Raw genomic sequence first — 12,064 nt, forward strand, 5'->3', positions numbered from 1 at the left:
TAGATAGACAAAGGGATGGATGAATGAGTGGATGGGTGGGTGGATGGATGGGTGGGTGGGTGGATAGGTGGATGGATGGATGGATGCATGGATGGATGGAAAGATAGATAGATAGACAGACAGACAGGTAGACAGACAGATCAAACCCAAACTCACTGCCATCAAGTCCATTTGATTCATCACCACCCTTCCTTGGGTTTACAAGGAGGTATCACTATGGAAATAGATTGCCCAACCTTTCTTCTGAGAAGTGGCCGGTGGGTTTAAACCGCCAGCCTTCTGGTTAGCAGTCAAATTCCTTGGGAGCTACGTCATCAGAGCTCCTAGATAGACAGACAGATAGACAGATAGATAGATAGAAAGCTGTGCCTTCATCATATCTTTACCTACAAACACACATAAACCCGTTGCTGTTGAGTTGATTCCAATCATAGCCACCCTACAGGACAGAGCAGAACTGCCCCATGGGTTTCCAAGGCTATAAGTCAGAAGCAAGTCCACAGCCACAGGTGGGTATCTCTGTGGAAGCAGACCACCATCTTTCTCCCATGGGTTCCACCTGCCATCCTTTTTGTTGGCAACCAAGCAGTTAATCACCATGCAAGCAGGGCTCCATCTGTACCTACATGTCTCTACCTGTGTCTGTGCCTCCTGTTGCCCAGACAGCTCTGACTCATGGAGATCCCATGTGGGTCTGAGTAGAGTATGCCCCACCGGGTTTCCAGTGGCTGATCTTTGGGAAGTAGATCACCAGTCCTTTCTTCCGAGGCACCTCTGGGAGGCTTGAGCCTGCCAACATTTGCACCACCCAGGGACTCTCATCTCTGTCTCTGTCTCCAGCTACAGCTAATTGGCTCGTGAAATTGTGGGGAGGACAAGTCCAAAGTTCGTAGGTCAGGAGGGCTGAGAACTCAGGCAGGTTTTGATGCTGCAGCCTGGGGGCAGGAGCCCCCTTCTCCAGGAAAGCTCCGTTTCTGCTCTTAAGGCCTTCACTTGATTAGAAAGAGCCCATCTACAATACTGGATAACCTCCTTTACTTAGAGTCAGTCAACAAGCTACAGATGGCAATACTATCAACAAAATACCTTCCCAGCAACATCTTGACCAGCCTTTGGCCAAACATCTGGGCACCAGCGCCTCGCCAAAGGGACAGGTGAAATTGACCAGCACAGAAACATAACCAGGAGGTGCTGGGGTACACACTGAAATGCTGGTGGTGAGCATCTGAGCCTGACAGACCCAGCAAGCTGTACCCCTGCCTTGCCATCCACTTGTCACTCTACAGTCACAGCAGCCAATGCAATTTTCTCATAGGTTTTAAGTGTAAGCTTTTTCAATGAATTAATAAGTCCTTGTGCTGGGGACCTACTGTGTGCTCTGAACCACTGTAGCTAACACCACTGCTTCCTCATTAGTATCATGTTCTGTCTTATGCACAAACTTTTGTTTGACTGTGTTACATGCTCTCAGATCAGGGATCAACCCAGCACAGCCTGCAGACCCAGCTGGGCCCATACATTTAGGACAGACAGTTGTTAGATATTGTTGAATTTACTCCCACTCATAGCAACCCATGAACAAGAGGACAACACTGGCCCGGTCCTGAGCCAGCCCTCCATTCACTCCTCTGCTTGAGCCTACTGTTGCAGCCTCTGTGTCCAGCCATGTTGTTGAGGGTCTTTGTGCCTTTTGCCCCTCCTCTACTTGACCAAGCATGATGTCCTGCTCAGGAACTGGTCCTTCCCAAGAACAAATCCAAAGTACAAAAGACGAAGTCTCACCATCACTTCCAAGGGGCATTCCCACTGCACTTCTTCCAAGACAAATTTCTTCATTCTTCTGGCAGTCCACGGTATTTTCAATATTCTTTGCCAACACTATAATTTAGGGAGCTCTGGTGGCGTAGTGCTTAAGGCATTTGACTGCTAACCAGAGGACTGGCAGTTCAAACCCACGAGTCACTCCTCGGAAGGAAAACTGGGCAATCTATTTCTGTAGAGATACCGTACACCTTGGAAACTCAAGGAGGGGTTGCTATGGGTTGGAATCGACTCTGTAATTTAAATTCTTCAGTCTTCCTTTATCATTATCTGGCTTCACATACATATGAGTCAGTTGAAAAGACCATGGGTTGGGTCAGGAGCACCTTAATCCTCAAGTGACATCTTCACTTTTTAACTCTTTAAAGGGATCTTTTGTAGCATATTTGCCTAGTGCCACATGCTGTTTGACTTCTTGACTGCTGCTTCCATGGGTGTTGATTGTGGATCCAAGTAAAATGAGAGCCCTGATAATTTCAATCTTTTCTCCATTTATCATGATGTAGTCTATTGTTCCAGTTGTGAGGATTATTATTATTATTATTATTATTATTATTATTATTATTAAAATCAGGGACACACTTATACTAAAAATTGATTCCTTTGTTTGCTGAACTTCACGTCTAACTGGGCTGCTGTCAGACTCGGTAACAGGGTCTTCCATCCCGGCTTGGACTCACACTTAGACGAGAAGAAAGAGATCAGCCTCTTGACTTGGAGCTCTTCAGAGACCACAATGTGCTCCTCTAACTCCTGGAAGAAATGAGGTCCCCATGCTATCACAGGCCACAAAGTAGTGCCAGCCTTGTGATCCACACTCCAGCCAGGCCATCCATAAGGGACCTTCCAAGGTTCAGCATTGTCTCCTGCACTGCTTAAAAACACTGTTCTACCAGAGAGTGCCAAGCTAGGCTGAAAGGAGGTCACGTGGCATACCAAAAGCCATGAGCATCATGGCCCTGCCCATCCCTGTGACCTGGGTATTGTCATCAAGGTGCCCCCTCCTGTGTCTGGGGCTGCCCATTCATCCCTCCCCCTCTCTTGCTCTCCCTGGTTCCCAGCTGAGACCTCCACTCCCAGTTGCCCACTTGATGGCAGAGTCTGCTCAATGCAGAGAGCCTGGTGGGTGACCCTCTGCCCTGTGTCCTCTCTAGAAATGGCTCCTGATGGTGTTAAGTACCCTGCACCTTAAGACAGACTGGGCCAGGACGTTCTGGCCATCCTAGCCCACCGCTCCCTCAGGCAACAGAACTGGGCCCAGCTTGGCATCTCCACTCCTCCCTCAAGGTGACTTATGTCCCTGAAGGCTCTCCTATCTCATACAGGAGGTCTTGGGGCCCAGCACTCCTGGGCTCCCCAAGAGGCCCATTTCTGCCTAGTCTTGCAGACTGATGAGAGTACAGCAGCTGAAACTTGGTGATTGATGGCTAAGGTCAGCATAATTCATTCTCACAGCGGGATTCTTGGCATCTCAACACCATGAATGGGATGTTCCCACTGGAAGGAAATGGAGGTTATAGATTTGGTCTTATTCATTGATATATCTATCTCAAGCGTCAACAAGAATGTCTGACACTAGTAAATGCTCAGGAAATGTATTGGTTCAAATGAAGGAATGAATGAGTGACAAAACTTGAAATTACCTAGTTTAGTGGACCCTCAGTCTGCATCACAGGGGGCATTAGTCATTCAGTGGTAGAATCCCTGCCTCATGGGAGACCTGGGTTCGATCCCGAGTCAATGCACCATGTGTGTCACTGGAGGCTGGCATGTGGCTTTCATGCTGAATGACTTTCAGCACAGCTTGCACTCTAAGACTAGGAAGAAAGTCCTGGTGATCTACATTCAAAAATTAGCCAGTGGAAGCCCTTGGATAACATGGTCCTGTCCACAACCCATCATGGTGGTGGCTCAGATCCAGGCAGCATCTTGTTCCTCGGTGCTGGCTGACTAGAAAGCAATCAGAAAAATGTCTGCTCACAGATCCCTGGCCATTGGATGGACGCTATGGACACTCCTCAGACACATACACATACCCTTCAGTCTTCTGGGTAATGGGGCTCCACAGAGCTCTCTGATGCCCTAGAAAGCTCCCGGGAGCTCCCCTCCTCTGTCTCCATGAGGACCCTCCCACTCAGTGAGGTCATCCAGCTCCTGGCCGCTCTGCGTCTGAGCTTACCTGCTTCCTACTGCCCTCCCATCCCCTCCCCAGTGTCTGCTTCCCTCCCTCCCCCTCCCCTGCACTTTCAGAATGAACCATCGGCCGTTCCGTTTCTCTGGGTAGTTAAGCATTTTATTCAATTTACATTAAAAGTCCTGATTGTAATTTTTCTAATATTCCCATTAATAATGTCTGTTTAAACCATCAGCTGAGTGTCCAATGTTAAAATGTCTTTGAAACGGGAAATGAATGCAAATAATTACAAGAAAAAAAATCTGTGGAAGGCTATCCATTTGTCAGGTTTGGCATAAAAAAATGTCTTGGAATACCAATGTTTGGGGTAATAAAACATCTGAAGTGTTTTTTTTTTTTTTTTTTTTTAACGAGTTCCGATAATAAGCATGTCAGTTTATGTCAGCCCTATCACTCTCTCTGGAGGAGCTATGATCTGTCTTCCATGAGTAAAGAGGTCTTCACTGAGGGCTACTTAGGGTCAGCATCAAGAACAGAGAGGAAGCCCTCAGGTGGGATCCAATTTACTGAGCGTCTCAACAGCCAGGTGCTGCAGTAGCAGAAATACCTCAAATGGGTGGCTTCCTTTTCTTGTTTTTTCACAGTTCTGGAATGACAAGTCTGGGCAGGTCAGCTCCTCCCTTCTCAGTAGCCCCTGGCACACATTGGTTCTTTGACAACACTCACAAGGCACCTGTCTTTCCTTGTGTTTCGTTCCATTGTCATGAAGTTCACAGGATCGCCACGGGTTGACGGTGGTCAGCAATACCACCACCAGGTGCCTCCCACCGGGCTCGGTGTCATGTGCCCTCTTTTGCCTGGAGTACTCAAAACCCTCCACCATGCATTCTGCTGGGCAGCTTTCAGGATGGAGAGATAGTGTTAGAGAACGCGAGTGACCTATGTCACTGGACGTCAAGGACAGTGGCAGATCTCAGATCTGTGCTCAGATCTCCTGGTTTAATGCCACTTGAGTGTGCTGTAGAATTATGACCACCATGATGATAACAATCCCTTGTATCTAAAAGGCCTGTTGCTCAGTTCTCAAAGTTCGTTGGTAGCCCTGGGTTCATCCGGATTCTCCGATAGCCCAAGAAAGCAGACAGAAGTCCCATTTTACAGAGAGGGAAGCTGAACATCCTGGACTTGCCCAAGGTCCCAGATCCTGGAGGGTGGTGGCCTTGAATTCAGGGTCGTGAGGGCCTCCTCCAAAGTACTTCTCCCTGCTGCCACCTTCCCTCAATGCTACCAAGTGATAAACTATGAAAGAAATGGATATTTAGGAGTTTTATTAAAATGTGAGTGTTTATCATATCACAGGGTTTATTTTTAAATGAGATCAAAGGAATTATAGTTTTTAGATGAACTCACCTCCACTGAGAAAACATAAGAAGATAGATGGTCCCATTTTAATGAAACTCTCCCATATACTTGCTTTGCCAGCAAGCAGTGAAGGAGTGCTCAAAATTACATTAAGGATAAAGAAGGACCAAAGTGGATTTTAATATTGCATTCCAGATTTGCACATAAAAATATATGCAAATCCAAATTTTAAATAAACCTGTTAAAGCCCCTAGTCTGAGAAGCACAGCAGCCGATGTTGGTTGCTGCTTTGAGGATGCCAATATTGGGGCTGGCCCACAGATGATGGCCCCTACCTGGCTTCTCCACCTCTCACTGCCCTAAGCCAGTGGTCCTCAACCAGGGCACTTTGTCCCAGGGAACACTTGATAATGTCTGAAGACATTTCTACTGGTCCCAGTGGAGAGGGAAGGTGGTCCTTATATCTGATTGATAGAGTCCAGGGATGCTGCTAAACATCCAGACATGTGCAGGGCGATCCCCATAGCAGAGAGTGACCTGGCCCAGAATACCCATCATGCCCTCATTTCAGAAAAGAGATGTTGGGAAAGACTCTCAACAGCAGCACTTGAGTGGACACAGGAGGCATTACCATCTTCATCCATGTAGACTCGCCCTTGACTTTGACCACCCCACAGCCTTGCAGAGCAATTTAACTCATCAACAAGCAGCCACCCACGTTCTTTATGGCAACCAACCTTCCCACTTCCTCCAGCTTGTTTGGCCTCCATGCATCCCCTCTGATGTCTCCTGCTCACTCACTGAGAACAATGGCCCCATTCCTGCTTTGTGGCCATGCCTGTATCGGCCTAGGTTAGCCTGAATCACACATACACAGCCACATACTCACAGTCACACACACATACACACAAGGCACACTCACACACACTTATACACGGTAACACAGGCACACTTACACACACGCAAGCATACTCAAATACATAATACACTTGTTGTTGCTGTCAGGTGTCATCAGGTCAGTTCTGACTGGTAGTGACCCCACGTGCAACAGAATGAAACACTGCCTGGTCCAAGGCCACCTTTACAATCATTGCCATGCTTGAGCTTGTCATTGCACCCACTGGATCAGTCCATCTCATTGAGGGTCTTGCCCTCTTTCACTGACCCTCTCCTTCACCAAGCATCACTTCCTTCTCTCGGGACTGTCCCTTCTGACATGACCAAAGCACGTGAGATGAGTCTGGCCATTCTCACATCTAAGGAGCGTTCTGTATGTACCTATTTCAAGATAGTTTTGTTTGTTCCTCTGGCAGTCCATGGTGTTTACAGCATTCTTCCCCAATGCAATTCAAATGCATCAACTCTTTTTTGGTCGTCCTACTTCACTGTCCAGCTCTCAAATGCATATGAGGAAATTGAAAATACCATGGCTTGGGTCAGGCACACCTTAGTCTTCAGAGACGTCTTTGCGCCTCAGCACTTTAGAGAGGTGTTTTGCAGCAGATCTGCCCGGTGCCGTGCATCAGCTGATTCCTTGAGCTCTGCTTCTCTGGGTGTTGATTGTGGACTGAGTAAAATGAAATCCCTGGCAACTTCAATATTCTCTCCATACACTTATATACACTTACACAGGCACATTTACACACAATCACATAGGTGTACGTGCTTACAAAATATCTGTATGCTTACACACACACACACCCATTCATACTTTCTCATACACACTCACTCACACATCCTCACACAGGCACACAGACATAGACATTCACACAGTCATACCCAAAGACACACATACATTCACACACACTTACACAGGGGCATTCACACATAAGCATACAAGCATATACACAAACACACATCTGCTTGGATTTAGACACATTTAGACAAATTTATACACTAAACTCACACACTCATGCACACATTTACACAACACACACAGGCATCCTCACACATGCACACATTCTTTTCTCTTCCACTCACACACTCATACACATACTTACACACATGCACTCACATACACACACATGCTGTCACACAGGCATACTCAGATACACACTCACATACACTTACACATAATTATGTAGGCTCACTCATGCACAAGTTCACAGGTGCACACACCTGTACACACATGCACTCTTACACTCTTTTTGTGTTGCCATCCTCACAATCATTTTTCTTTTTTTTTTTTTTAATTGTGATTTGGGTGAAAGTTTACAGAGAAAATTCACTTTCCATACAGCAGTTCACACACAAGTTGCTTCATGACATTGACTATAATTTTCCCCAATACAACAGCTCCCCTCCCACTTCCTTCCGATAGTTACCTCTTCCCTGTGTTCATCCCTCCATGCACTCCTGCCCCCTGAGCTGTCTCCCTTTGCATAAGCAGCCCTTCTGTTCTCCCTTGATTGTTCTCTCCAAGGAGTGTATCTACCTCAGGTACATTTTCAACTCTTATGCCTGTCTTTTGTTTGGCTAGAAGCCACAGGTGTGGGTTCAATTCCAGACCTGAAAGGCAGCTAGGGACCATAGTCTCAGTGGTTCCACCAGGCTCTATCAGACCAGCAAATCTGGTCCCCTTTTTTTTCCCCAAGAATGATTTTAGCATTCTTACACTCTTATGCACACACTCACAGGCATCCTCACACATCCATACTTTCTGGCACACATTCCTACACTCACATACACTTCCTGTCCCTTACCCTTTGCTGAAGCAACCCTTCCGTCTAAAGACACCCACAGACCCAGCCTGCACCCTCTGCTCCTGCTGAGTGAGGTGCCCCTTATCTGAGCTCCTTCCTTGGGTGCATCTCTGTGATGCACATGGCCCTGTACCTCTCTGTGTACCCGACACCAAACTCCATGCTCCTTATGACCGACCACTGCTCAGCAGCCAGCCGGTAGTCACCAGCTGAGTCATCACTAAGTAAATCAAGGACTGGTCAGGGAGACTACAGCAAAGACCACCAGGACTTTGACTGCGTGGAGCTAGTATCTGAAGTGCCCTAAAGCTGGGACCTGGTGGTACGGGTGGGGTAAACCAAGTTCCAGGCTCACTGTTCAGGCAGATGGAAAGTTACTGGCAAGAGCCATGATATGAAACACTTCTACTTAGAAACCAGAGAGATGGAGCCCCAGGTGAGGGGAGAACCTGTCCTCTTCCTTGGAGCCCTGCTCCCTCATACCCTGTCACCTGGACAGTCCCAGAGTGACCTCCAAGTGACCTACTTCTTTTCCCTATCTAGCTTTCCCCTCTGTGGTCCACAGAAATGGCTGTCCCCAACTCCCAGGCCACTCCACTGTTCCAGAGCCATCTTGCCAAGCCCGCAGGTCAGGCCTGGGTCCACTGCAAAGCCACTGTTATAAAGCCTGGAACACCAGAATGGCCTCTTCTTTTCTTTTCTTCCCTTGCCTTCACATGGGCATGGAGCAAGCAGAAGCCTTCAGTCTCAGTGGTTCAGGCAAATGCATTAAAAAGATGAACATTTAGTTAATGTTCTAAGAAGATTCCCAACGCAGTGTTGATTGTGTGCTATAAGCATTAATTAATTCCCAGACTTGGGCCAGCCACTCGACTGGGGGAATGCAGATTTTAATCAATCCCTCAGCGCCACCCTGGGCTGGTCTGAGGTACTTTGGTGGGGTTTGTCTGCTCCATTCCTTCCCTTTGACAACCAGGCATTGTATTAACCTCACCACCTGGAAATGCAGCATGCAGTGGGCTGACTCACAGAATCCCCTAGGAAGAGCTACCCAGAGCCTAATGACTTTGCTCTGGACCCAAAGCAGCCCTGCCCTTCCCAGGGGCCTGGGTGAGTGTCATGAACATGGTCAGTGGCTAGTCGAGCCTCTAGGGTACCTTTGTGCAAATTCTACAGAAGCAAGTCAATGCCAGGTGAATGTCTTGCAAAGTCAAGGGCAGACCAGATGTCAAGCGAGGGCCCCCGCCCAGTGAATCCTCACAACTGGAGTGCAGCCTTGGTTACTGAGCATGGCTTTCATTCCTGACCTCTGGTAGGATACTGGGCCGGGAAACCCACCAATCTGCTTCTACCATTGTACTTGATGTCTATATTCTATGCAGCAAGTGCTGCCTATGGCTTTGTGACATGCTTCCTATTGGTTTGAGTGTTCTTCAGCTGATCATGTGCACGTCTCATTTCTCCATTCCTTGTCACTGCAAAGTCCCTCAGAACCAAATCTGGCATCAAACCCCACTCAGTTGCTCAGGACACCAGCTCAGTTTTGTACACATAGTAGGTGAGATAAAATTCACTGAAGATAACACCCAAATTCTTCTTGAGATGAGATGATGCACTATGTGTAAGCATCAACTCCTTCTTCATGTTGGTGTGTACAGGAGGGTGTCAATGTGCGTGTGCCCCCACGTATATATGTTAACACATGCATGGATATGCATTTGAGTTAGACAGATGTGGAGGAATGTCAACATCCATATGCATTTGAGCAAACATGGATGTGTGATGTATGTGCAATTCTTGTGTCAGTAGGTCTGTCGTGTTTGTGCTTATATCTATGTTTACATGTGCATATATATACATAAGTGAATGTAAGCATGTTCATGTGCTGTGCTTGTACACAGAAATGCATGTGTGTCATAAACATACATGTGCATATATCCACTGGACAGTCTGTGTTCAAAGATAGCATGTCTACTTTCCCAACGAGAAAGGAAGGAAGTCCGGCAGCAGAAGGGAGTGCACGCTGGCTGAGCTGACCATGGGGAAGAATGTTCACATCATGCCCGTCATCCTGGGCCCTGGGAAGAGCCATCTGCTCAGGTGGGTTCTCTGGTGTCTTCCATCCAAACTCCCAAAACTCCAAAGTCAGAAGACACAAGTGGGAAAAGGAGAAACACTACCCAGAAAAGGGTAAGGAGATAGAGGGAGGAGAAATGATCCAAACGAACAAACCTGAATGAGAAAGCGAGCTGCAGAGTGATTTGCCTCACCAGCTCAGCTTCCCACACACACTTCCGGGCCAGCCTCTCCCGTCAGGGCCTATTATTCATTCCACAAATCCATTATTTAACAGTGTACTTAGGAGAGAGGAAGAGAGGAGACAGAAAGCAAAGCTGAAATGTCTCAGGCTTTATCTGAAATTGTAAGCAAACTTAGTTCTTGGAAAGGTTGCCAGATGAGTGCCCAGAGACTAAAGCCTTCAACTCATCTACAAAAAAGGGAAACTGCAGGCAAAGCCATTACAAACAGCACCTCCCACAGTCTCCATTGGGGGTGTCTTGTGCATTCGGTAAACCTAGTTGAATCTCTACATAGCTTGTTTGTGGGTATCTTGTGCACGTCAGTAATAAGGCTGTCTATAGAAACTGTGAAGGAGTGCTGGTGGGACAGTTGTTAAGAGCCCAGCTCCTCACCACAAGGTCAGGGGTTCAAACCCACCAGCCACTCCACAGGGGAAAGAAGTGGCAGCCTCCTTCCATGAAGATCACAGCCTTGGGAATTCTATTGGGCAGTTCCATCCTGTTCTATAGGGTTACTGTAAGTCAGAATCAACACAACAGCAGTGGGTTTGGGTTTTTTTTTTTTTTTAGTTATATAAACTGCTCGTGTATGAGAGTCAAGCAAATTAAACACTTTCCTTGAAGGATCAAAGTTTGACTCAGAACTACTTTCAATTGTCCATACAGTCCCTTCATTAAATGCCTACCAAGTGGAACAGGGAAATGCAGAAATGAGATCTTTCAGACATCCCAGTTTGGTGCAGAGTCTGTAAGCAAAACACCAAATCCCTTTGACACATGATATTGTGCTATGATGGAGAAGCTTATCAGAGCAATCGATGTAACCTGGCCTGCTAGCATCACAGGACTTTCCGGCACTGACTATCTCTGGGCCAAACCTGGGAAGGTAAGTCGGTAAGTCAAAGTTACCCAAGTGATGACACACTCATGGTAAAGGGAAAAGCAGGGACTAGATGTGCAAGTATTTCTACTGTAAGACAGACATGCAAGACCCCAGTGGGAGAGCAAAGCTGGAGAAAGGGAGCCAGTGGGCCAGCCTCACGGGCTCTCAGTGCCGGTCAGGAAGTGACTCAGTTCCAGGTCCTGGACTGACCATGGCTGCCACTGTTTGGGTGCAGCCAATGTGTCCACTGTATCTGCCACTTCATTTATGCAATATCTGCTGAGATCCTACATGGTGCCAAGCACTGTTCTAAGCACCAATAAGCAAGACAGACAAAGCCTCTTGCCTCCTGGAGTTTCTGTGCTGGTGGAGGAGAGAGACAATTGCTGTTGTTGTTAGCTGCTGTCAAGTTGGACCCCAGATTCATGGTGACCCCATATGAACAGGAGAGAGACATTAAACAATGACGATAAAAATAAACCTACTGAATGAGCAGTGATTGCAGATGGGTATGATGGCTGGGAATATCAAAGAAGGGGTGAGGTGATGCAAGGAGGGAGCTGATTTCACCAGGGTAATTAGGGAAAAGACCTGGTTTGAGACCTGGACGACAAGAGGGAGAAAATCTGGTTAGATCTGGGGCAGAGAGCTCCTAGGAGATGGATGAGGATTTCCGACAGGTTCTAGCACGCTGTGTTTGGAGAGGGGTGGAATCCAAGATGGCAGGAGCTGACTGAGTCAAGGCTGGAGGAATGGCTTATAGACCACATATCTCCAGATGGAAAGTGGATTCATTCATCCTTGTCTCTCTGTCCCTGGCTCAGGGAAGAGGGAAGGGAGGGAGAAAAGGAGGGTGAGAAGA

The sequence above is a fragment of the Orycteropus afer genome, unplaced genomic scaffold, assembly GCF_000298275.1.
Source record: "Orycteropus afer afer isolate SDZICR_OR568_19922 unplaced genomic scaffold, OryAfe1.0 scaffold00128, whole genome shotgun sequence".
In the NCBI taxonomy this organism is placed as follows: domain Eukaryota; kingdom Metazoa; phylum Chordata; class Mammalia; order Tubulidentata; family Orycteropodidae; genus Orycteropus; species Orycteropus afer.